This window comes from Dermacentor silvarum, chromosome 3 (assembly GCF_013339745.2).
Source record: "Dermacentor silvarum isolate Dsil-2018 chromosome 3, BIME_Dsil_1.4, whole genome shotgun sequence".
Taxonomy (NCBI): Eukaryota; Metazoa; Arthropoda; class Arachnida; order Ixodida; family Ixodidae; genus Dermacentor; species Dermacentor silvarum.
This window is the reverse complement of record NC_051156.1, coordinates 43,364,205-43,392,154: the sequence shown is the minus strand read 5'-3', so window position 1 is coordinate 43,392,154 and position 27,950 is coordinate 43,364,205. Positions and strand designations below refer to the sequence as shown.

The following is a 27,950-nucleotide window of genomic DNA, read 5'->3' as shown; positions in this document are numbered from 1 at the left end:
ACCAGCCGTGGAATTTGTGTAATGGCATGTCACTGGTTCAACTGGAATAAATAGACAACGGGAGAGTTAGCATAGTCATGCCAATACATAATTTTTATACGAAAAGAACAATATTTAGTCTGTATATCGGTCTCTATCAATTTCAGACACAGGAAAAAAGAAATAAATTAACGCAGCAGCATTTGACAACAATACATACGCCGTGCCTCAGTCCTTCACGGTTATGCAGTCGTTATCTTCACGAAAATGTGTTATAAGCAGTCGTGCGTCAGCGTCAGCCATCAACTCCTCCGTAACAATCACAACGACACAGAATTACACTACTCATAAAAGAAAGCCATCACGTAAGTGTCACATAAATTATCGTGCATAGTTTGATTCTTCAACAACGAATTGAAAACCAAATTGGGAGGTATTTGACAGGTTAGAATGGTTAAATTACGTATTCAGGCGTTTTAAAAAAATCACAGCATATCACGGGGTGAATGATGATGAGTGGGCGAAGCTCCGGAGGGAATCATCGGATCTCCCGCTTAAGGGGACGCTAGCACAAACGCGTTAGAAACGTGCAGTACTCTCTAGTAGGGGGGAGCGGCCACAGCGTCTTACGCAGCCATTTACACATGCCGGAACGTGCACCGCGTTTGCCGACGCCATCACATGACTGCTGAGAGAGTATACCCCCCGTATTCATAAACGCTCCTCGACTTGAACTTCACTTGCCACCGCTTTGGGCAGCGCGTTCGAAACGCGTTGAAGGTAAGGCGGAGAGGCCACAGCAACTTACACCAGCTTCTTACACGGGCCCTAACGCGCTAGCACAAACGCGTTAGAAACGCGCTAGAAACGCGGCCTTTCGTTAATGTTGGGTATTTATTGCCATCGTGGTGCGTGTGTCCATGTCCGCTTCGTGGCGTAGTGGGCTAACGCCGCGCGCTCGGAAGCGAAAGGTCCCTGGTTCGATTCCGCGCTACGCACACAACTTCGGAATTTTTAAAGACGATAGTCTTTCTTGGGGAACTTAAACGCTGAAAATTTGGTCTGTCTGTCTGTCTGTCAGCCGATTCAGCCACCCGGCCAATGTTGGACCACTTGCTTACCGCCTACACTACTTAAACTGGTACGGCTGTTCATACTTGTGAACGTTATCGATCACAAAGTAAATATTACGCATATCTGAGGCGCAACATCACTAGGTAAGTATTAGGAGGTGTATTCCTTTAATAGAAAATACATAGATACGTAACTCTAAAGACCTTAGTTTCTTAAGCTGCGCTGAAAATGCCATGCTATGCGCGCCGACGAACGACGTTCCCCGACTGCGCGCCGACGAGCGCCCTCTGCCATGGAGAAAGGAAACCCTCTGCACAAGCTCATGTTTCCCGATGTATTGCCAGATGGCGTCCATGTCTCACGCAGCGCCTCCTCAATTTTATCAATGCCAGCCAGATGCGGCCGATTCAACATAAAGGAAGCGCTGTCTGAGGCAGGGCAAAACATAAATGGCCGCTTGATGAAATAATGCGGTAAAATGAAATCTGTTCAAACAAACCTTCATGCCAGGACGGAAATGGCATGAAGGTAGCACTCATGTAGTACGGCCGGCAGAAGACTATCGTCTTTCGACGACATTTGCAGCGAAGCACGCAGATACGCGGCAAATTTTTTTTTCTCAGACTGGTTACACTCTACTACTACGACGACGGGGACGAACGGGTGCCGCTATAAGGAGCTTCGCCCCTAAAAGCCGCGTTACACTGGTTCGTTCATAAATCGAATAACAGAAATTGGGCAGTAGTACTGCCCAATTCCAGTAGTACTCCCAATTCCTGTAATTCGATTTATGTTGTCCATGTTATTTCGGTTATTCGAAAAAAAAAAGCTCTTGGGACTGTTTTTTGATACAGTGGACTGTCGGGAAACGGGACCTCACGGCACCAAGAAATTACGTTTTGATTATTAGGAGTTCCATTTACCGACAGGTGGAACTGGGGGACATGTAAACTGCTCTTTGAAACGGGCAGATACCTTATAGCAAATATCAGGCGCAGCAGATATGAATAAGAAGCTTCTTACAGAGTTTATACTCGCACGCAGTCGTTGACAAAAGCTGGCAGCGTAAATTTTTTAAAAAAATTGCCCCGGCATCCTCGTCGTCTACTACTATGGTGACCGGAACTAGTGCAAACTGCCACGCACACGGAGCCAAGGAGACAGTTTTACTCAAGGTGAAAGCTGGGGAAATGCGGAGGAGCCGGCCGTGTGAGAAGCGATTTTCACAAATTATGGTACTTAATACGATTACTTCATGAGTATTCCTGTATTTGCTATTATTCTGAATCTAGTTTAATTTTACCCGGTTTTAGGCTGCAACCGGCATGTTTTGGCCGTGTTTTGCGCTTGTGTTTTGTGAGCGTGACGCATGACAAATTAGCCGCCGACAGCCCGGGCCAATAAAGTGCTCCGCTCTTAAAAGTAAATATTAGTAGTTGTGGTCTTTGTCTGGCGGTGCTCCACCGGGAGTCACCTAGACCACTGCGCGGGTCCGAGGATGCGAGCCCCGCAGGGCGACGATCAGCTTAGTCGAGTGTGCAGCGTGGGCCTGAAGCGGACGCTCGTTCAGTCTCCACTAGGAGAGAGACAGAGCACCGCAAGGAAAAGGCCCAGGGAACAAGAAAGGCGTTCATTAGACGACTGCCTCGGCGCTGACTGTTATACTCTGTCGGCGCGGTGCTAATGACCCGAAGCTCCCGCACATCAAAGGCGGTACAATAAAATCTGAGAACGCTGTAACAAGCTGCTATACGGGGGGATGGCTTCCAACAGCTCGGTATAGCCCTCGAGGGCGATAAAACATAATGCAAAATTTTCTAATGAACCGAATGCGCTCACATTTCGTGAGCTTGATGCGGTACGCGTGTGGTATAACGTAGAATTCACTATTAAAGCTCAACCTTCAACGTATCGTCTAATTTCATGAATAAGATAAGCCAGAATGAATATGCTGCCTTCTGGAGACTAGCAAATGAACTATGAAGGCAGTCTAGCTATACGGTAAATATATTTACGTGAATGACACGTGCATGCAACATAGATGAAGCATCGAAAGTACGTGCGGATCCATGTTTTGCACTGGCAAATATTTGCGTTACTAATCACTAAAATTCACGAATTATTACAATAGTTCTTCTGTGTAGTCATGTTACTCATGCTTGTCACTGTGACTCTCATGTAATATAAAGTTGCATGGAAATACTCTAAATTTGCATGGCTTTTAAGAGAACAAAATAAGTTGTGAGGCTTTCACAAAAAAATGTTCTTACTTCCATCATCGTAATATTCAGATGAATTCGATGATCCATTTGAATCTGTAAATAAAGTTGAAATAGTGACATTTTATCAACTATGTGGTCAATACTGCTTACACTTGAACTATACTGTGCAGAAATAGATGGACGCCCTACGTTCTCCGTAACGTGAGTCCTCGCTAAAATCCTCGTGGTTGGCATGGCCATACGATATGACCCTCAACAGCCACGCGCAGTCGGATGCAGGAATGGACGCATACTTCAAATCAGTGCGGAAACTTACTTTAACACGAAAAGAAGGACACAGGACGAGCGCTTCTGTACGGGCACAAAACCCTTCTCTTGTCCTTCTGTTAATGTGGCCGTTGCTTTCCACGCAGACTTCGTGGGGTGCGCGACTCTGACGCGTCCCCTGATGTTGTTTTCCCCGCATGGTTCCTATTTCTTGTAATCCGGCTTCGCCGCATGGCTTTACGGCGGCGGCAGTCGGTGTTGCTGCAGCGAATTGGGAGAGATTGTGCGGGTGTTGCTTTGCTGACGCCACCTGACGGCAGGGTAAATGGGGTGTAAAAAAGGGAAGGCAGCAGCTGTTGGCCGTGGGGGCGGCAAGCAGCGCAGACGCTTCGTGCGTGCACCGACAGGCTTGGCGGGACCGTCCCGAGCACGCTTAGAAGGATGCCACCGGACTGGAATAATAAGTATCAATGGAACGCGCCACCGTTCGCGTTACGGTACACGTGAACGATTAGGCGTTGGCGTCTAGCATGAGGGCGAACATATTCGCTTCCTATCCGGTAGCGGTGAGTCGGACCTCCTCGATTTGTCGCGCGCCTATCGGCATAGTAATTCGGCTAGCATGCATTAACGTATGAAAGGTGCAATAAGTGCTATTTTGATTGTTTGCCCTTCTGTGTTGTCGTTACTTTGTGCCAAAAGCATGTGTGAGACGCCACAACTTCAAGTACGAATTCATTGCATCTAGCCTAGCTTTCTACCCTACGAGAAAGACTCGCGCCACTCTCAAGTGCGTGAGTCAACCGTGGGATTTATAGCCTACGGGTAGTTACGGAAACGATTCCAGAGCTACTGTGCTGATTTACCCTGCACGGGTAGTCGGAAATAAATGAACAAACAATCCTACACACTAATCGTAACAGCAAAAGCTAGCTGTTGCAAACGCGTGAATTATTAGGCTGCGAACGGTGCTGCGTACATAAATGATAATAATAATAATAACGCATTATTGAACTCATGATGGCTGCAACACACCGATTAGCCAATGCCAAGTGGTCTGTAATGCCGCTTGGTATGAGAAAAAGGCAGCAGTAAGCGCAAAATAAAGGCAAGAAGGTCACAGGTGGACTCTTGTTTTATGCGTTTTTGCCTGTAGGTTTAACCACAATTCACCAATTCAATTTTTTTTTAATTACTGCACAGCGCATATTGCAATTTGCGAATTGTAACTGGTGAGTTTTGTGCTTAGATGCATAAATGAGCATTTTGTTTCTTTCTTTAATGAAAGGTACAACACTGCAAATCGAATGACACAGTTCGCACATCTCCAACGCAGTAGTCTATAAGTGAAGCAAAATAAAAATGAACTGACGGTACTGCTGTCAAGGTAACGTGGCATGGAACCTACTTCAGCCCACGCAGACCAGTTATCTCCCCCGTTATTGCATCTATGAAAATTTCCCTCGCATCTGCCTAATCTATTCGGTCAGACTATCACGAAAATCATTATCTACGCTGCATAGTCAAGTACACTGTAACGGATAAAGCGGGCTGCGTTTAACTAGTTCATATTACGAGCATGTTTTGAAAACGTTATAATTTTGTTATTTCTGAAAACTGGAACAATATCGGTACACGTTTATCCCTAAGCTGAAGGGTACTTTTTTTTTCGTTTTGACACCATGATTCTGACTTGATTTAAAATAATGTGCTCGAGGAATCTCGTCGCTGGAACACACCAGCCGTAAGCAGTCGCGTCGGTGTACGAAAACCCTACTAGGTCTCCGTGTGTACATTTCAAGCCTCGCTTTCGTCTAGCAGAAGACACAGGGCACACCTGAAGCTCATAAAAATACCGGCAACGGGCATTATGACTGTGGGAATTGAGCTTATGGCCCATTATTCATCGCGCCATGCCTCCCTGCTCTGCGATTTCGCAACTACTGAGTCATGTTCGATGCTCACTGATTTGAGTGTGGGTGCTCCAACGGACACCTATAGAGGAAGCCTAAATCCCACAGTAATAACAAAGTTTCTTGCGTTTTGGATTGCGCAGGTCACAGCGTAGGGCGTTCCGCGCCACATTCGAACCGGACGTATCAGGCATCCCTTGACTGATGTGAGAACCGTCTTCAGCATACCGAGCTTGTTAACCAATCCACGGCACAAGCCACAGTAGCTGCTGCTAGTTTTTGGTAATTCAATGTGACTTGCAGCGATTTTAAGCCTAGTAAACACCTATTTTCGTACTCAGCGGTGAAGAACTGTACCTTGCTTAACCACCCACACCCCCCCCCCCCGTTTTTTTATTTTGTTTAGTGATTCACCTGTCTTTCAAGAGGATCGTTACCCGTTAAGTAATATTCAGGTTTCTGTGACTTCAGAACTTTATACAATAAACGTACATGTAATTTATTTCAGTTTGAATGATAGCACAGAGTGTCTAATTCAGCAGGTTGCTTGTAACTGATGTATACAGGTGATAAAGCTGGAGTATTAAATCTGTAGTGGCCCTTGCGGATCAGAACATTTAGGTTTATATTTTTACGGGGAGAAAATATCTGTATCTACAATATATACAGTTAAAGGGTTGTAGCTCAGTGGCCAGGGTAACACCATCTACCAATGGTATGGTATGGTATGCCTTATCTGATGGCGCATACCATCTACCAATCTCCGAGACACTTCAACCTCCTCTTCACCTCCCAACGTTACTTTGTCCACAGCGGCAAAAACTCGTACGTGACAATATTGCTAGTATATAGAAGCAGAGTGTTATGAGTTTGTGGGTTTACTTACAATACACTGGACGAAAATACGCGCAAGTAGCAGGGCCAGGCCAGTCCGGAGCAGGAAACAACCGCGTCCACGCATCTCAATTTTTTTTGCACTCAAGTTCCCTCGTCTTATGCTGGAATATTTTCCAAACGAGCTCGCGAAGCCCGCCGAGCGGGCTAGAGGGGCTTATGATGATATTGCTTGAGTCAGGCTACGCGAAGAACTTGTGTGGCGCGCTAACGCCAACTGGTTGACTCCGCTTTGGCGACCGCGCATCCCTCGATCGAGTGAGTGTTAGTAATCATACAGAGTAAGTGGCAAGAATTATGTCTTGTCCACCCCCTACGCAGGCGTACATAGCCTAATAGTATCATTGAGAGAAATGGTGATGGGAATATGTCACACATTATAGCGAGCTTTGCTATATGGTGCTGCCTCTTGCCTATGAGCGCAGCGCTCTAAGACAAGCCAGACCACGTGCTTTTTAAGCACGACGCACAATCTGTATGATCGAAGAGCCTTCTACACAAAACAAAGGCCATAATGGGGTCAAGAAAACACTCAGGAATAACATAGATGCTATCTTTAGTGAAAGCGAGTGTTGGCTGCAAGGCTGATGGCCCTGCCATGCCTGCAGCAAAAACGCGTATACCGATCAAGATCATGCTCGGTGTTCTTGTACGCGTATAAACACGAGGAAACATAAAATGGCAATTTGTGCTAAAAAACTCGGAAAAAGCACGTTGGTCATGGAGTTTACATTGCGCTTTACAGTGACGGGAAATGATGTAAACCTCTTTTTAAATGCAGTTTCGGAAGCAATTTTATTTGCAAGAAAGTTAAAGAAGCCATGACAAACTGATCCAGCTCTTTGCCGTTTATCATTGTAACTGAAAGTACAGGCCCAATACGCTGCTGCTAAGTTCTTCCCACGAGCAGTGACTGCAATTTTGGCACGGACTGTGTGACGTTAGAAAATGTAGTGCCACAACTGTGTCGTCTGCCCCGGAAAAGTTGCCAAAACTGCATCGGACACAACGGCGCAGTAAGGCCATAGCCATTGAGTTGTACCTGCTATTTCTTTACTGGCGCGATAAAAAGGAACAGCAGACCGGCGAGATAGCAGATACGCATTTGCAAAAACAAAACAATCGACGCCATGGCGCCGTTACAAATTTTCACCTCCGGCAATTGCTTCCGGTTCTTGCATCACACAAAATCATCACGTTCGAGATCGGCTTGCGTTATTTCGAGGGAGCCGTCCTTGGGTGTGCAATTTCGTTGATTAATTATTCAGTGTTGCCAGACGGGCAACAGCGTTAAAAAATAACATACAAATTTTCTAATCAACCAAATGGGCTCTCATTTCGTTAGCTTGCTGTCGTACGCGTGCGGTTCAACGTAGAATTCTTAATTGAAGCTCAACCTTGAACGTATAATCTAATAACAAGATTAAAATAAGCCAGAAAGAATATGCTCCTTCTGGAGACTAGCAAATGAACTATGAAGGCAGTCTTGCGATACGGTAAATATATTTACATGAATGACACGTGCATGCAACATAGATTAAGCATCGAAACTACGTGCGGATCCATGTTTCGCACTGACAAACATTTGCGTTACTAATTACTAAAATTCACGAATTATTTCAATAGTTCTTCTGTGTAGTCGTGTTACTCATGCTTGTCACTGTGACTCTCATGTTAGATAAAGCTGCATGGAAATATACTAATTTTGCATGGCTTTTAAGAGAACAAAATAAGTTGTGAGGCTTTCACAAAAAATGTTCTTACTTCCATCATCGTAATAATCAGATGAAGTCGATGATCCATTTGAATCTGCAAATAAAGTTGAAATAGTGACATTTTATCAACTATGTTGTCAATACTGTTTACACTTGAACCATACTGTGCAGAAATAAATGGACGCCCTACGTACGTTCTCCGAAACGTGGGTGCTCACTAAAAAACCTGGTGGTTGGCATAGCAATGAAATGTGACCCTCCACAGTCACGCGCAGTCGGATGCAGTAATGAACGCATACTTCAAATCAGTGCGGAAACTTACTTCAACATGAAAAGAATGACACAGGGCGAGCGCTTTAGTACGAGCACAAAACTCTTCTTTTGTCCTTCTGTTAATGTGGCCGTTGCTTTCCACGCAAACTTCGCGGGGTGCGCGACTCTGACGCGTCCCCTGATGTTGTTTTCCCTGCATGGTTACTATCTCCTGTAATCCGACTTCGCCGTGTGGCTTTACGGCGGCGGCGTGGTTGCGACGTATGGCGAGAGATGGTGCGGGTGTTGCGTTGCTAACGCCACCTGACGGCGAGGTTACTTGGATGTAAAAGAGAGAAAGCAGCAGCTGTTGGCCGTGGGGGCGGCAAGCAGCGCAGACGCTTCGCGCGTGCGCCGACCCGCTTGGCGGGACCGTCCCGAGAAGACTTAGAAGCATGCCACCGGAATGGAAGAACACGTATCATTGGAACGCGCCACCGTTCGCGTTACGGTACACGTGAACGATAAGGCGTTGGCGCCCACCATGAGAGCGAACATATTCGCTTGCTATCCGGTAGCGGTGAGTCGGACCTCCACGATTTGTCCCGCGCCTATCGGCGTAGTAATTCGGCTGGCGTGCATTAGCGTGTGAAAGGTGCAATAAGTGCCAGTTTGATTGTTTGCCCTTCTGTGTTGTCGTTCCTCTGTGCCAAAAGCATGTGTGAGACGCCACAACTTCAAGTACGAATTCATTGCATCTAGCCTAGCTTTCTACCCTACGAGAAAGACTCGCGCCACTCTCATGTGCGTGAGTCAACCATGAGATTTATAGCCTACGAGTAGTTACGGAAACGGTTCCAGAGCTACTGTGCCGCTTTAACCTGCACAGGTAGTCGGAAATAAATGAACAAACAATCCTACTCACTAATCGTAACAGGAAAAGCTAGCTGTTGCATACGCGTGAATTATTAGGCTGCGAACGGTTCTTGCGAACGAAATGGTTATGCGCAAAAACAAAAAAAAAAAAAACATGGACACAGAAATAGATGGGGACGAGCGCAAACTTTCAACTGACTTTATTTTTTTTTCCTGCGTTGTCAAAACATACTCGGAATGACGCAGGTACAACAGCAGTGATCACATGACACACTTCAAAGATTACAACGTGCCGCGCAAGAACACCATCTCAGTTTCTTTTAAAGAAATTAATGTGTCACTTATACAGCCATCTCCTTTTGACGAAATATGAAAGGCTTCCAACAGTTCACGGGCAGTAGTATTACGGCTTTTGCCCAAAATTTTGATGCCTCGGAAATTTGGTACACACATGCAATGCCAGACGTGCGCAGGCAAATGCGCATTCTCATTAGTTTTAATCGACACGGTGCTGCGTACGTAAATGGTAATTATAATAATAATGCATTATTCGAGCTCCTGAGGGCTTCAACACACCGAATAACCAATACCAAGTGGCCTGTAATGCCGCTTGGTATGAGAAAAAGGCAGCGGTAAGCGCGAAATAAACGCAAGAAGGTCACAAGTGGACTCTTGTGTTATGCGTTTTTGCCTGTAGGTTTAACCAAAATTCGTCAATTAAATTTCTTTTGAATTGCTGCACAGCCCATATTGCAATGTTGCGTATTATTACCGGTGAGTTTTGTGCTTTGATGGACAAACAAGCATTTTGTTTCTCTTTTTGAATGAATGGCACAACTGTACATTTAAAGCGTGTTTGATGGAAAATATCTCCAAACAAGTGTCATTCTAAAAATTCACTGCAAGTGAATACACTTTCCTAAAACTACAATTCATTGATTGCAATATTTGCCGTAAAGTGATCATTTAAGAAGTTATTTAGTGGACTTTTTTTACTTAGTTCAGTCTGTGGTTCGATTTGTCGTGCAAGTAATGTCCGCCTCTCTAAATAATTCAGCTAAAGGACTAGAATTATGTTATCTGGAACATAATTCCATAATTAAAATAAAAACGCAACACGCTATCGGCAAACGCAAAACGCTTAATACAAAACTCTTCATTCCTGCATGCCCCAACGCTAACACCCGCAAAGCTCTTTGGAGCCCCAAACTTTAGGGGCCCCTATTCTAAAACTTTATTAGCTATCAACATGGCTTGTTCTTTTTACAGTAACCGGTTTTCACAGCATTAACACTGTTATCAATTTGTTGTTTACCATTGCTCTTTGTGCGCCGTCACGGCTTTTACCATTTCGAGCGAGTTAGTTCAGGACGTGCTCCTCGCCGAAAACGACTGCGCGGTTCTTACACTAGTGTGCCAGTTTCCGCAGTAATCTTTTAAAGCTCCACTTACACCGATTCAGACAGTGAGTGGCATCTGTTGCCTGTCCCTTTTCTTAACGCATGTTCTTGGCGTACTAGAGACCTAAGATGGCGGCCAGGTTGATGTAAATTGACACTATATAGGTAGTATGTGTCCCAGCTAATCCGGCGCAAGCTAATTGAAAAAACAAAAAAATCTGAAAACAAGATGGGACGATGCAACAAATAACGCGAGAAATAATAGCGCGAAAGACTTGTTTTAGCTCATCAAAAAAGAAGCCGTGAGCACGTCACACATCGCTGGACAGCTGAACTTCTACGCCGTAGGCAGAGATAACGTGAGAGATCGATGACGCTGAACATTATTTTGTGTTCACGAAAGCTAAAAAGCAGAGTTCGCAGTTAATATTACTGTAAATAACTAAAAATAATAACTTAGTACTATCTGTCATAAAATAAAAACACTGATTTCGCCCTCTGCAGCGATTCGCTGGAACTTAAGAGCTTCCGGGGCCAACCAAAAAGTGTTCTGTGCAAGCATGATGTCGCTGTTATTGATGTAAAAGGCCGTTCGTCACGGCGGCACGGACATTTGTTACGACGGGTTGTGCAAAAAAGGATTGCCGTAGTCGAATGTGAAAATGTATACACAAATCAAATTGCATATAAAAATGGCTATATTTGGCTACGAAATATTTTACACTTTTTTTCTGTTTGGCTACATTTGGGCTACAACTTCTCTAGCTTTTGGCTACGCCGCCTCGTCGGACCTGGCAACACTGGCGCCGCTTTCTCGCTGCGACGCCATCTTGAATCACAGCGAGCGGTTGCGATTGCTTGGTGCCGGTGCTTAGTTCGAGACACAGTGCGCGCGGATGCTTCGCTGACGCTTCTACTTGCTGGACAGTGTTCAGCCGCATGACTGACAAGCTTGTCAAGTGCATCGAGTCGACATGACGGGCTGTTGTGTTCCCAAGTGCACCGGATCGACGCGTAAAGGGCATCGTTGTTTACGCTTCACCCGGGACCCAGAGCGAAGGAAGAGATGGGAAGCCCAAGTAAAGCGGTATCACTGGAAGGCAACGGATAGCTTCTACATTTGCGAGGTATGTGTCAAGAAAGTTTAGACTATCGCACCGTGTTTTTCATTTAAATAAGAAAGTATTCTCTGATCCTCGCTCACGTACCTACGTTCGCTCACGAACTGAGCACTGCACCGATGCTGTCTGAGCGAGCCCGCGTCGCATAGGCTTTTGCCGTTTTGATCGGCGCAGTCTATGCGAGTAGTACCCTTATTTTAAGGACTGACGAAGATGCTTCGCCGCGAAATAGTCTTGCATGAGCTACAAATCATCATGTAAACCTCCTATTTTACTTTATCACGGGAAGCACACATCGTGTGTGTCTCTTGTTTCTTTTTTTTTTCTGTTTCTTTTTTCGCTACTGGTTATTTGGGACTAAAGAACGCAGTGCTTCGTCTGGGGAGAGCGGCTGTTGTGTACGTGGCAAGCGAAGCTTTGTGATTTTCTCTGATTTCTCAGCAGATATCTTGCGGATCTCAGGTTGTTACGTTATATAGCTGATTTTTTAGACGAATATATTTGTAGCGTGGTGCTCGTAACCCGATGGTCATTCGTGTTCATTCCCTATCGTAGTGGGTACTGTGACGGTCTTTAAATGCCTGTGCACGGTATGCCCAGGTGTAGTAGAGTTAAGGGGCATCATGGGACCAAAATGTTTCGGCGCTTTCTGGCATGGTGTCTGTTCTAGCCTGTGCATTTCTTCGAAACGTGTGAAGCGAGGTAATACAGCATTACTTCTGCGAAAATTTATTTTTAGGCACTGTAATGGGTTCTCTGTATTTACAAGGCAACTTTTCATATCAATAATCACTTTTGTTGCTCTACTCGTACTTAGAAACACTTTGAAGAGGACCAGTACGAGGGAAATCGACAGGATGGGCGCCGTATGTTAAAGTCAACAGCCTTAGATCATCATGGACTATATTTTCGAACTGAAAAACATTGCTAATCTGTATTTGACTTTCTTAGTTTCATTTACGGTTTTTGTACGCGATATGTATGCAGTGTTGTTTATTTTTTCAATGTAGTTATCAGTGTTCTCATGGTTATTTATAAAATGTTCTGTACTCGCTATCGATGTGTTTGGCTGATGCTACGTATTCGATGGTAGCTGATGTATTCTGGCTGGATATCTTGATTAATATTACCCGCGGTTGCGTTTTCTTGTTTGTATTCTTGTTTTCGATTTATATTGTGTGTAATAAGGTTGATGTACTCACTTAAAGTCCCCCCATGTAATGAACAAGTTAAAAAAAAGCTCTCCCTATCCCGCATTGTGTGTGTCAAGCCTACCTTGCGAGTTTTTTTTATCTCGTCTTTCAACACAACCTTCAGGCGCCACACAGAACATATAATTTTTCATGTACATATCTCTTTCATGATTGACTGTACTAGACATTACTAAGTAAATGTATTTTGTGCATCGTTTGGTTTCTTGTGTGTATTACGCAAGATTGACACAGACAAGTTACGTTACGTGTTTCTCTACACCACTAACTAAACCTTATTTTCACATCGCAGTTAATTTTACACGAACTTAATCCTGTCAGCACACAGTTTTGTCGGCAAAAAAAGCAAAATTGCGCGTAGATATCGTCAAATAATTGCAACGAACGCGAAGAGCATGCGCAACGCAATGGAAAGTAACCGCCGTGCGCGAGTGGCTGGCTACGGTAAAGGAGGCGGGACGTGTAAACAAAAATACAACAGCGAAAAAGAAAAACTTACACACACAGGGGGTCTCAAACCTAATATACCAAGCATCTAAGCACAAAAAATAGTGCGTATTTCAAACATACACACGGCATATTAAATGTGATTGAATTAGGCAACTTGGGGCATGTTCCCGCCGCCTTACATTTACATCTTCGACCTTCGACGAGTTAACGGCTATTGGTTATAAAGATGTGCAGATGCGATACCGATAAAAAATCCTCATCAAGGCAAAGCACTTGGAAGCGCGCCGGGAGTAACACTTTATGAATGCAAGCGTAGCTGAGTCTGAGCTCGTGTGATTCAATATGGCGGCGCCAGCGCGGTTGTCTCCACCCTGAACGGCGGCGCTGGCATCGAGGCACCCTACGCCCTTGTCCACCGCAGCGCCTCTAGCTACGGACGAGAGAGAGAGAGAGAGAGCGTCGGGAACGAGAGAGAGAGAGAGAGCACAGCTGCGCCTCTAGCGGGAGCGGCGAGTACCAGCGTGGCTACAACGGGGCGACGGCGTACAAGGCTCGACCCTAAGGAGCTTCGCCCCTAAAAGAACCGAAAGGAGGGTTCTTCCATTGGGACTCTCTAACCACCCTCACCCTGGAGCCGAAGGTACGGACGCTTCGCGCAAGAAATATTAGCTCAAAGTGGACGAGCCCTCCTCCCTTCTTCGAGCACACAACGGCTCTCATCATTGCTTCACTGCCACGTGTCTTAGCGTACCCTGCACTGCACGGACTAGCGTAGCAACATGTAGGCACAGTAGCATGCCTATTCAGCGCAAATGCAACTTGATATAGGGTAGCCCAGATACTTTTCGTCGAAAGGTCTAAAACGTTCGCCAATCAGGTTGCATGTTTGCGCGCGCCGCATTCGGAGAGACAGTCAACGTTTTGTGATTCAGCGCTTTTCCACAATGCATCCCTGCTGGTGGCGATAGGTAAAAAGCGTCTCCTTAATGAAGAAAATATAAAGTCCATCATGTTTCTACAATTTCCAACTGGGACACATAGGTATAACAATAATGGGACGAACTATGCGAGCTCAGATTTTGCCAGATTTTGAAGATTAGTGATTACTGATTTCCAACATTACTGATTTTGACGGTGTAAAATGTGATAAATGTTATGCGTTCGGTACGATATGTCCGCTTGTTTGAGTAAAAATGTTTACGGTCTCATTTTGAATTGAGGCTTGTTTTCAATCTGGAACCTTGACAGGGCCCTGAAGCACTTCTTGAACAAAGTAAGAAAACCTTGCCGATCTGTTAATGAGGCCCTTGTAAACATGTCGGCCAAATATTACTGCACAGCATGCAGCAGGGAACTAACAATATCTTGGAAAACGCAGTGAAGAACCCCTTGCTCTCTCCACAATGTCATCATGGAGCGTCATCGCTAGCAGCGCAGCCTCAAGAGCGGCTTGCTGCTTTCTCGATGGCGAGAACATTCTTTGTAATACAATTGTTGCTCGTATGAGCGAAATAAATAAACCGTATATATATATATATATATACATATATATATATATATACGCTTGTGATCTTAAAAAGGGACGTGGCTCTATTCTCGACACGCATGGTGGCTGTACGGCCACCATTAGCCGTCATGTTGACTCTCTCATTGGTTGTCGAGAGGTCACGTGTCTTGGAATTTGTGCCGGCAAACGGTAGTTTTGCAAAATGCAATTTTGCGTTTACATCAGAATGACAAACGTGGCGTGGCGCCGCAAATTTTATCGACTAATACTTTGTTGTGGTCCTTGGCACCTATATTGCGACTTTAGCGCTCTAAAAAGAAAGTGGACGGTAGCGTGCAGAAACCCGTGCAATGTACCTGCAATTTCGCGAATATGTGGTGGCGTTCCAAGATAACCGGCATGTCACCTTGTTGATTGGCTGAAGGAATATCCCGTGAAGAGCGTCACAAAACGTGCTGTTTCGTAAATGTCAATTTGACGTTGCGTGACGTTGCGCTGGGCCGCCATTGCAGAGATTTTCCGCCATAATTATAGTGCGACGAGCCACGCGAATTATGGTAATGAGCGGCCATATGCAATAGCAGTCGAGAGGCATGCGTGTCGCCGCATTTTACCTGTAATTTGGTGCCATGGAAATCTTTTGTTCACAACACGTGCTCATAGCATTTGCATCGCTCTGGGGTGGTTTTGGCATTTCTGTTTTGAATCATTAGTTTTATGAAAAACACGTTTATTTAGAATAATATTGGTTGAAAGTAGCAAACTGTCTGCCACTCTTTACACTTTTCACTACTGCGTTATTATTGTAATCAGTACTAATGACTTTTCGCGTCATCAAAGGCTATGACAACGGCGACTTTTTAATTTATAAAAAGAAATGTACCCAAGGCGGCGCCTTGAAGTTTCCTCTCGCGGTGCGAGTAAGCGGCGAAGTGAAAAAGAGATGGCAGTGCGGGCGCTTGTGTCGCGAAAGCGGATACCTGTGGCGCGCGCAACGCTATCGATGATATTCGGCCGATTCTCAGCCACACGAGTCAGGCTGAGTCGCTTGCATTTCACGAGATAGCGATAACGCGGCCTACAGCGCGTGCTCATCATCACTGGTAGGTCGCTTATGTTGTCTCAAGGTAGAAAGCACGCGCGTGGGCGCCAATATACGATGACCCATTCCGTTTCCCGAGGACACGCATCCTAGCTAATTCAGCAGACGACAGCTTGCGCGCATGCAGACGACGGAAGCGAGAAACGATTTTGATGGAATAATCGTACGCTTTGAGCTAGCTGCTGCATTTCTACTGGGGAGCAAAACTGTTTTCCTTTAACAAGACAGCTAGGTTCAATGCCTACATAACAGTTTCTTTGGCGAAATGTCAAATTTGCGTCACGTTACGAAAGCAAATTGGGGCCGTCAGCGCCATTTTGTAAGCATCGCGCCTACGTTATGCCTCGAAGAAAATTGCGGAATGTCCAGAATAGCAGCTAAGATAAACATCTTTGCGCTGCAGGTCTACGTACGATAGCTGCGTGTTGCTGGATCTGCTGCGCGCGGGCTCCGAGATGCAAGGCGCAGCATTGATACAGCGTTTGCCACCGAGTGCCGCCACGAGCCCTCTCCCTGCCGACACGTACGACCTATGTGCGGGGCCAGCGGGGCATGGCTATCTTGCGGGCCCTTGCGGCCCCTTGCCGTCTCCCATTGTCTAGCTTCCAGCGTGCAGTGGAAATGCAAGGACGTCGAAAGCGGCTCATCGGTCCGGTGACTCCGTCTAACTTCACTTGTGCCAGTAAGGTACGAAAAAACGTTACGGCAGGAGCTTCGAATAGGGATAGTTGGTGTGCATTCATTTTACAGCGAAGCTGTTAAGGGCTTACCTTTTGATCGTTGCGTCGGGAAATAGAAATAATCACCGCATATCCACGAACTGAATGATGATGAGTGGGCGAAGCACCGGGGGATCATTCGGCCAACCGTGAATCCCCCGTATATATATATATATATATATATATATATATATATATATAATTACAGTCAATGTAGCCGCATTAGTAGAAGAGGAGGGAGGTTAGCGGAGAAGACGAGGAAGAGAACGTTTCTTGCTCGTCCGGTGCATTGCAAAGCCCAAACGGCATGACGTTGAACTCAGAAAGGCCATCCGGGGTTATAAAGGCCGTTTTTTCTTGATCCGCCGGGTGCATTGGGATTTGCCAGTACCCCGATCGCAAATCGATAGAAGTAGGATGCTGAATGAAGGCAATCCAATGTGTCATCAATCCTTGGAAGAGGGTAACGTCTTTCTTGGTATGGAATTGAGACGGTGGTAGTCCGCACAAAATCTCCAAGTATCGTCTTTCTTTTCACAAGTATAACTGGAGCAGCCCCGGACATGCCAGTACCCCGATCGCAAATCGATAGAAGTAGGATGCTGAATGAAGGCAATCCAATGTGTCATCAATCCTTGGAAGAGGGTAAACGTCTTTCTTGGTAATGGAATTGAGACGGTGGTAGTCCGCACAAAATCTCCAAGTATCGTCTTTCTTTTTCACAAGTATAACTGGAGCAGCCCACGGACTAGGTGACTCCTGAATTACTCCTTTCTGTAGCATTTCGTGAACCTGTTCGTCGATAACCTGGAGCTCTGACGGTGACACTCTAAAGGGTTTCTGTCGAACAGACTGCGCCGACCCCGTGTTAATTCTGTACTTGCTTCCAGACGCAGGAATGGACGGCGCGTTATCGCCCTGGGCGAAGTCGAAGATGCTTAAGTGTTTAGTCAGGACGTTCACTAATGTAAGGCGCTCGTCCATGCTGATCGACTTGCTGATCATTGGCAGAATCTTCGAGTCTTCCGAGCAGACGTCAACTCGTGTATGTGGAGCATCTACGAACACGGCGACTGGCGTCGATCTGTGCTCTTTGAAGGAAGCAAGCTTCATGCCAGCAGGTACCACTGCGTTTTCGCCTGAAGGGTTGACAACCCATAATTTGGAGCACCGCTGAGCAACAGACACAAGACAATGTGGCAGAAATATATTCTTCTTCATGCACGGTAAATACGCCGGCTCTACTGTGGCGTCGAAGGCCCGATGAGTGGTAGTAGCGCAGCCTTCCGGCACACACACAGCTGACAAAGCAGGCACGAGAGTGTCCTCACAGGCATGAAATACGCCATCCTCGTTTGGAGCATCCTGCATGAGCTCGTAAGAAATGTCACCGCTCACAGACATCTCCCCTGTTCGGCAATAAACGGTGGCACCGCACATCTGTAGGAAATCAATACCTAATATAACATCATGTGAGGAACGGGGGAGGATTGTAAATTCAGTCGTGAAAACTGTACCACCCACTGACACTAGTGCAGTGCAAAAACCAACAGGCCGCGACGAATCCCCGCTCACGCCACAAAATGTTGCCACTTGGTTCCATTGAAATACCACTTTGCGTCCTAATAACCTTTGGAAAGCGAGACTCATCACAGAGACAACAGCACCTGTGTCCACTAACCCCAATGTAGACACACCATCAACGAGGACTTTCACTTTGTTCTTCAACATAAACACAGGCGGAGGCATATCTTTCAGCAGCGAATCTCCAGCGACCTCACCTCCATTGGCCGCGCTCTCTAGTTTTCCGGCGGTGGTGATCTTGAACGACACCGTGGTGAAGGAGACCGGTGCAATCGAGGAACAGGAGGTGGCGTCACGCTACGATCGGAGGCAGGTGAGCGGTTCCGTAAGTTTCCTTGCCAAAAGTTGCTGCTAGAAGGCGATTGCGCCATAGAAGGCCATAGGGCGTTGGCCGCTGGGGCAGCAAGTTGATCGTACGGAGACCTTTGGCGATGAGGACAAAAACGGGATGTATGGCCAAGAACGCCGCAGACGTAGCATGTCGGAAGCGGACGGCTTCTGCGGTAGTCTTCAGAGCTGTCAGACACGTCTGCACGCCTAGGACGAATGACTGGGTCGTAACGCGGAGCATTGCCAGTGGTGGGGCGTCCAGAGGAACGTGCGTAACGAGGGCGAGGTTCAACTCGGGTATCCGAAGAGTAGTGGCCTCTCGATGCCGGTGCGTGTCGGTACTCTGATACATTCGCGACGCTGACCGACGGTTGCCATCCATTTAAAGGTGTTGAAGTCGCCGGGGCTTGCGAAAAGTAGGCATCAAAAACATCAGGCAGGCGACGTGTCGTCTCGGTGTGCCTGTCCAACTCTTCGCGGACGATCTGTCGTATGGTCGACGCCAAGTCAAATGAAGAGCTCATATCGATGCTGGCCACAGTGGTAACATTGGCCAATCGGCCAAACTTTGGCGTTATTCGGCGCATCTTCAGCGCCTCGAACGTACGGCAGTGCTTCATAACATCAGACATTGAAGCGAGACTGTCCTTGCCGATCATAAAATTGTAAACAACCTCTGCTATGCCCTTGAGCAGGTGCCCGACCTTGTCTTCCTCGGACATTCTTACGTTGGCTTGCTTGCACAATTTCAAGATCTCTTCGATGTAGGCAGTGCAAGTCTCCCCTGGTAGCTGTGCTCTCTGTGCCAGGGTGTGCTCTGCGCGTTTCTTTTTTGCGTCCGAGTCGCCAAAGCATTCCTTTAGGTCATGAACGAAACGTTCCCACGTCGTTAATAATTCTTCGTGGTTCTCAAACCACACCAGGGCAGTGTCAGTGAGAGTGAAGACAACGTTGTTTAGTTGGTCGGTGGTGTTGCAGTCGTTGGACTTGCTTACCCGTTGGTAGTGTCTGAGCCACTCTTCTACATCTTCACCTGCTCTCCCGGTGAAAACCCGAGGTTCTCGGTAGTAGCGCCACGTACAAGCAGGCATTGATCCCGGAGCAGCAAGTATCGGTCCCAGAGCGTCTCCTTCGTTGGTCATGTTAACAGGCGAAGGGGGTATTGCGACGAGGCGACGACTCCGGCGAAGAATAAATGGCTCCGGGTCCGTCGTTACTTCATGTACCCAGCACCTTCCACCAAAAACTGTTACGACGCGAGACAAACGGTGTTTATTAAACAGGCCTCAGGGCGACCCTCAGACGAGCAACAAACGTTCTCGTCTTCTTCTTCTCCGCTAACCCCCCTCCTCTTCTACTAATGCGGCTACATTGACTGTAATATTATATATATATTGCAACGACAACCACTTTAGCAGACGGGCGACGGTCATCGACGGTTGCGGTACAGAACGGAGACAAGGCGAGTTGTGCACGAGCGCAGTCGACAACTGCATGATGCGCGGAAAGGAAGTCCCAGCCCAGGATAACGGCATGCGATGCATGAGAAAGGACGACTAATTCGACGATGTAGAGCGCATCTTGAATTAAAACACGAGCGGTGCAGGTGGCCGAAGGCTTCACGTGCTGCGAGCTCGCTGTGCGTAGCGAAATATCAAAAAGCGGAGTCGTCACTTTGTTCAGTTTACGGCAGAGAATCTCACTAATCACACAAACAGCTGCTCCTGTGTCGACAAGAGCGTTCGTCGCGACACCGTCTATAAACACTACAATCTCGTTAGGCGGCGAAAGAAGAGGCCTTGCAAATTTCGACGACGGCGCAGTTCTTGCCTCAGGAACTTCGGCTGTTAGTTTTCCTCCTGGGCATGGTTGGAACGGCGAACCATGGGGGAAAGGGAGCGGCGGCGGGGAGAAGGAGATCGGCGTGAACTGAAGGCGGGGCGACGTGAATACGAGTCCGTGGCGTCAGATGTAAGACGGTGCGTAGCTTGTTGAGGGACATGACTAAGGTTGGGAGCGCCATCGCGAAAATAGAGTCCGCGGCGGCGACAGAAGCGCGCAACATGTCCCGGAATACCGCATGCGTAGCACACTGGCCGGTTGTCCGGAGTGCGCCAGGGGTTGAAAGGTGGTCTTGGATGCGAGATAGGGACGTAAACTGGCCGTACCGGACTTGGCGGCGTGTAGAAGTTGGTGGCTGGGCTGGATGGGACTGGCGTCGGCGGGGCATGAGATCGTGTAAGGGCCTCAGCGTAAGTTAACGGCGCCGTAACTTGCGGCGGTGAAGCGGGGGACGGTAGGGCTTCAGCAACTTGCGTCTGAATAACCCGGCGAAGCGACTGGTCCAGTGGGGGGAGAGGCTCAGTGACCGATGCCACAAGAGAGAGCTGACGTGCCACTTCCTCGCGTACGTATTGCTGAATTTGAGGCAGCAACGAGGTGTAATCAATACTAGCGGTGCTGGGAGCCAAATCTGAAACGTCAGCCGTTTGCATTCCAGGGCGACGTGTGGAGATGCGCTGTTTACGCAGCTCGTCAAAACTTTGGCAAAGTTCAATAACTTCAGTAACGCTTTGTGGGTTTTTGGCCACGAGCATATGAAAGGCGTCATCGTCGATGCCTTTCATTATGTGTTTGATTCTGTCAGGTTCCGACATGGACGCATTCGCCCACCTACAGAGGCCGATGACATCCTCAATGTAGCTGGTGAAGGTCTCACCAATTTGTTGAGACCGTCCGCGGAGGCTGTGTTCAGCGCGAAGCTTGCGCACCGCTGGCCGGCCGAAAAACGAAACGAGGGTCTCTTTGAAAGCTGACCAGGTGGTAAAATCAGCTTCATGGTTCTTGAACCACAGGTGGGCCACGCCGGTAAAATAAAAGATGGCGTGAGTCAGCTTGTCGCGGTCATCCCACTTGTTGTTTGCACTAACACGTTCATACTCGGCCAGCCAGTCTTCCACGTCGTGATCGTCAGTGCCACTGAAGACTGGAGGATCACGCATACGAAGCACCCCAGAGCACACGACAGGTGTGGGAGCGGGAGAAGCTCGCGAGGGGCCGGCGTCCTCGGTCATCGTGAAGGCAGATGGTAGCGTACGGCTGCGGAGTTCCAGGACGCTGAAGGGGACTACCCAGCACCTCCACCAAATGCAACAAGAGTATTTTGCAGGTAGACTAGATGAAGCGGTTAAACAAGCTGGCTCGTTGAAAACCGACCTAGCGCGAACCACACGATCGTCAACGTCTTCTTCCACACACTCGCTGGCACAGAGCTGATGCCGATGTGCTCCGGTACAATCTATATATATATATATATATATATATATATATATATATATATATATATTGAACATGTGTACAGTATATACAGCGCTTATATAACCCTTGTGCACCCCAGCGCCTCTAGCGGTCTTCATGCAAACCAGAGCTACGGACAACGGACGACGGCGAGGGACAAGGCTCGGCCCTAAGGTGCTTCGCGCCTAAAGAACTCTAATTGGCCGTATGCTGGTGCGAGTAAAAGCGCGCGAGGGCGAGAGACGCGCCTTTCCCGGGGAGCGAACGCACAACGGAGAGCAAACGCGACTTCCCAGTGGAAGGGGAGTGGTGGGCGAGGAGGGCATCCAGGGACCCTAGACTGTGCGTGTGCTTGCCCGCTATCCCACTGCGGCGCATGCGCGCAGCCCTGCCGGCCTCTTCCACCGACTATCTCGGGGGAGGAAGATTATTTAGGAGTACAAACTACCGTCAGTCCGGGCACGGGCTGGCGACCAGATAACGTCATATTAGTATGCGCGCGCATGCAGTGACGGCGCCTTGGGGCGCCTCATGCAAGCAGCAGCGCAAAAAAATACTACTCCTTCTCCCGCTAAAGGGAGAAGGAGTAAGCCGCGAAGCAGCGGGGAGATGGTTAGCTTGAGCAGGAGATGGTTTCGCGGCAGCGGCCCGAGCGCTCATCGCGGCGCTGCGCAGGAGAGAGAATGAGGCGCGCCCGCTCCGTCATTTTCATACCGCGAAACTACTGTGACAGCTGCATACCCAGCGGAGTATGCAGCTGTCGCACCACCTGTTGAGCGCGCCGCTCCGGATTCCTAGAGAAGAGAAAGGGGGAGAGTAGGACAAGGGAGAGAGGGGAAGGGGACGCGCAAGCACTGTGGGGGTGTGGCACGCGGGCGCGGCTCCGTAGAGTATTCCTAGAGGAGAGACAGGCGGGAGCGTAGGAGAGGACAGAGAGGGGGAGGGGACGCGCATGCGCTGTGGGGGTGTGGGACGCGGGCGCCGCTCCGTACAGGATTCCTAGAGAGAAAGGGGGGATCGTAGGAGAGGAGAGAGGGAGGGGGACGCGCAAGCGCTGTGGGGGTGTGGGACGCGGGACAACAGACAGAGCCGCCGGCAAGAAATGCTTCGCATTTTAAAAAAGCAGAAGCCCGGGCGGGCTGCTCGGGCGCGTTCTCTTCGGCGGCGTCCGTGTCTTCCGCTCAAAGCAGACGACAAGGGCGTTTCCTTTAGCGGGCACTCCGTAAATACAGTGTACCGTAACGTTGTATTTGTGGGCCTGCAACTGTTCTTGTCGGTGTCTGTTCGAGGGCCATAATACTAACAGCGCTGCTACGTGCAGTGTGCCCTTCTTCGGAATTTTCTAGCCTTAGATGGGACGCAAGTTGGACGCGTGAGTGCCCTCAGAAGAACTTGTCAGGCGCGCAGCTCAACGGCAGTAACGCGCGCGACCCGTTGCTTTGGCAACCAAAACGGCGGTAATTTCTTTTCCGGTCACCAGGTGCCGCCAGCAACATAGTGGCTCCGCGTGCTTGTGACATTTTCTGGTCGCCGCAACTGGCGGAGTTTCCGCTCCTAAAGGCTCTCGCCGCCTTTCCCTTAACAGTGTCGACAATGGCGTTTAGCGGTTCGTCACGTAGCCAGCGTTTTGACAGCGGTTGTGTGCGGTCACCCAAACAACGCGCACAACTCTCGTCGACGGCAGCGGCGTTTTGCCCGGTGACATGTTTATGAAGAACGTGCCAACCTTTCCCGTACACCCTATGGCTAGGGTGTACGGCAAAGGTAGGCTCCCTACCTATGGCGGTGTACCGTAGCGACCATAAGGCCTTGGTCCCTGTGGTCACTAAGTAAACTAAAACCACCGGATCATATATATATATATATATATATATATATATATATATCAATCTTTAATAGTTCAAATAACCGATTACACCATCACATCTTAATCGTCATTATTGAAAATACATAATTCCCATGATAGGACAGCTTCGCTGGTCTTCCATCTCCACCTCAGTGGAAGGGCTGACAGTTTTTTTTTCTTGCACTAAGTACTGTAGGACGCAACAGGGACGAAGCGGACATCGGATATGAAGCGGACACGAGGGTTGCGCTCCCTTGGGTCACTTCGTGTCCCCTTCATATCCAGTGTCCGTTTCGTCCCTGTTGTATCCTACAGTACTTAGCGCAAGAGAAAAATGAATGGTTACTGCAGGAGATCCGCCAGGCGACCTAATTAATAGAGATGTCATTCTCAGATTAGCTAGAAAACTGTTCCCAGGCCCCTTTAACCTCTTAGCTTTAGTCCATCCCAGTGAAAATGACCATAGTTAAGGCCCATTATTTTAAAGAGTGCGTCATTTCCGTTGCATTAAGAAGCCAGGTACTATATGCACACAAATGAACTTTTGTGCTGTAATTGAAAATACTTGGAGCAACCTTTTCTTCAAAACACAGCTGCCTCTAGCATATCGGTGCCAGGCTATTTACAATGTTTGACTAATTTAATATAAATTTCCATAAAACTGAATCTCCGGCATTCTTGAAGTCTGCCTAGGGAATAGATAAATATGTCCCAAAGTTACAGTGCAAGCCAGAATACTTTAAATGCGGAAGATTTTTTTTCTACATGTTCTCCCAAATTAGGCTTTTAGCAGGTACCGTGTATCTCTGGCCTCTTATTAAGTATTTATTTGTAGAATTTACCGATCCAATAGTTTATATTATATATTCCCAGAATTTGCAAACATTAGGCCTCTGATTGTTGTATGTGACAGCTTTAAACGAAAAGCAGGAGAGCCGCCACGGCTGCGATAACTGCCACAAAAATGGATTGTTCGTGCAGTCATGATGGGCTCGATGCCTTGCCTTTTACCCGTAACTCGATTAGTTTGAAAAAAAAAAAGGGAAATCTGCCTCCATTCCACCCTGTGAAAGTGAATGTACAGCGAAGCTGTTGCCGACGTTAGAGAAGCAGAAGCGACGTCAGACGACGTTGCACAAGCACCACCACCACAAGCCACGATTTTCACGTGCGCACGCAGGTGAGCAGAAGTGCAGCATGTCTACTAGTAGGACTTACGCACTAGTACAGTACGACTACTGGTACATTACGACTTACGCACAAGCTGCAGACGTGATAGCTTCGGGCTGTAATTCGAATGTACGAGAAAACGTATTTCTGTTACGCGGAAACTTAAAGACAAAGCCCTTTTCCAGCTGACCTTTGAGGTCTGCCTGAGCGGCCGCGGTTGCCAGGTGCGTAACATTCAGGACGGCAGGTAAAAAACTTAGGGCTGTTATAATTTGCACAGCAGAGTTCATTTTGCAGCAAATACAATGACCTACCAAAACAGGTGCGAGTCGCAGGATTGACTGCATAGCCCAGGAGCATCGACATGAGCTCTTTAGTAATACAGAATATAGGTTTCCGAGGGTCCCAAAACAACTTTTTCCCTTTCAGTACGATAACTTCAGTGATTGCCGACGGCAAGGCATAAAGTTCGTGGACATAAATACAAAAGAATGCCGCCTAAACTACGCGAGAAGGCGGCTCACTGCGGTTTGTAAAGCGCTTCTAGAAGAAGCAGTGTCACGAGATCCTAATTACGGCGCCACAATGACAGACCTCCTTGAGTAATAAAGCTCAAGGGGCAGTTTTCTCCTATCTGCCGCGGGTGATCTTAAAAATTATGTTTGCGCTGAAATATAGCACTCGGTATGCTGTACGGAATTCGCACAGTTATGTGAAATAAGGACGCCAAAGAAAGTTAGAATCTCACCTTCGCATATGCCAGATATTATATGCATAGCTAGAAAAGAGAGAGAGAAAAAAAAAGCGTATCAGGCAGAGAGTTTGCGAAATGAAAAAAAAAATTCGAATGCGGAATATTGTACCTAGTAGATTAGCATAAACAATGCAGCAGGGAATTGTCTGGCTTATAATTTTATGAACTTGAAAGAGCGCCATTATATTTAAGCATAAATTTCATTTTACACGCAGAATGGAATCGGTATCTACTCAGCACCATTTCCCAACTTGCATGCAAGCACTGTGTGTTGTTATTTTAGTCTGCTCTCTCTCTGTGTGTGTGTGTGTCTATATATATATATATATATATATATATATATATATATATATATATATATATATGCGCCACTTACTTTAGTTGCGGAGCGGCATGAGCATTGCGCGCCCAAGCTTTAACGTAACTGCAGTACACTTGTGTGCCTGCCACACAGTGGTGCACACAGTGGTGTCAGCGAAAGCGACCGTAGGCGTATGAAGTTACAAACGCTGACGCGTTTCCTATGGTCTCACTATAGACGGTTTCATGCTCGCGATAACAGCAGCGAGCGTGCCGCCCCCAAGAAACTTCCGGTCACGTGCCTTATCAGGTTTATGCTTTAAAACGCTTGGTTGCTTCTTTGCCAGTTACAATCAGCAGCTACGTCAGTGGGCAAAACCGGAAGCTGTGCAGGGCCTATGTTTGTAATCAGTGAAACGGTGTATAAGTGCACCGTTGAGATACGACGCTTGCAACGCCAAGAGTTGTGAGACGCCTTATAGCTGTACGTGCTCTTTCGCAGCTGCACGTGAAGAGAAGCTTTGCCGCGCCAACGTATCGCCCCCGCGTACTTATAGACCGCCGTTTGAGGAGCTTCAGAGCAACGCAACGCAAAAGCCTTGCTACGTACCGCTTTAAATGCTACGCCCTACGTAAAAACAGCGCAATCCGTTCGGTAGTGCTCGGATCTGTCACTTGATGCTAATGTGACATTGCTATATATATATATATATATATATATATATATATACGTAGTAGGGGCGGTGAATAACACCGTAACCACATTATGAATAAGGAAACGGAGTTTTTGATTCGGCGAACTTGAGCCGACAAAAACAGGCTCCCCTCAAAACGCAACTATTAGTACGAACACAGCAAACATGAACTGCGGGTCAAGCGCCTCGGCTTTTATACATCACTTGTCGAAGACTCAAGCATCCACTGTTATTGCTGGTGCTCGCGTGGTTTCCAGAAACTACTACACAATTTGCGTCGCGCATGCAATCTGATTATACAAGGTGTCTAACTTAACTTTGGCCTAACTTTCAAAATATGCACATGTTACGTACCCGGACAGAAATAAGGTAATCCTGTTTCGTCGCTTGGAGATACTCAGATTATTTTTTGCATTCCGCCTGATTACATAGTTTTGTCTTAATGATACATTCACCTTCTAAATTTGGATATTTATACGAAAGGTGTCAATGAGAAAATTCTAGAGCAACATGAAACACTCCCGATACACCTTTCTGTTGCCCTATGCGAGCTACAAAAAAAAATTGCTTTTCCGTGCGCGAGAGAAGCCCGCGAATACACGCAAGATTGCCGCATGACTGGCTGCTCGAGGCATTTTTCATGTATTTGCGGGCATCTTTCACGCCAGGAAAAACACTTTTATGTATCACGTATTCAGCAACATACAACTGTATCGGGAGTTTCTCATGTTGGTCTACAATTTGTCCGGGTCACTATTAAATGTGGAACCACCAACTGGGGCTATATTTGTAGGTCCCCTCACTTTACCTATTCCATCGTTTCACCTACCCCACCGTCCCCCCCACTTCTCGCTCATGTCTAAACCGCCGACGCGGTAGAAAAAGAAAAGTTTGCCACAACACTTTTCATCTAATTGTAGTAATTGAGAAGTGTATTAAGTGATTCAGACTAATTGTTTAATTAGGCGGAAACTATGGCGAACAACAATACCTTGGTTCGGTTCATCTATGTAACATGTGCATATTTTTTTAAATTTGGCCCAGATTAAGTGAAACACCCTGTACTAGGTTCGGCGAGAACATGCACAAGAGTTAGTGATAGAATCAACGATAAGATTAGCGTAAGGTCTAAATCATGCGGGCGTGTCTTATGCTAAGCAACAACATATTGAACCGCATTAAAATAGCTTACCGTATAGAGCAGCTACCAGCGCAATGGATTTCTTGTGGGCCATTTGGTGCGTGCGCTTCGTTGCCTCCTGAGAAGACAGA

At 47.2% G+C, this 27,950-nt stretch overlaps 1 long non-coding RNA gene across 1 annotated transcript; it reads right to left on the bottom strand.

The window, feature by feature from the left end:
• Positions 1-27,950, bottom strand: LOC125944476 (uncharacterized). The gene is made up of 5 exons (XR_007466225.1): positions 27,871-27,950; positions 25,678-25,707; positions 8,114-8,158; positions 3,324-3,368; positions 1-41 (listed from the first exon to the last, which is right to left on the bottom strand). It is a non-coding gene; the product is annotated as an uncharacterized LOC125944476 (long non-coding RNA).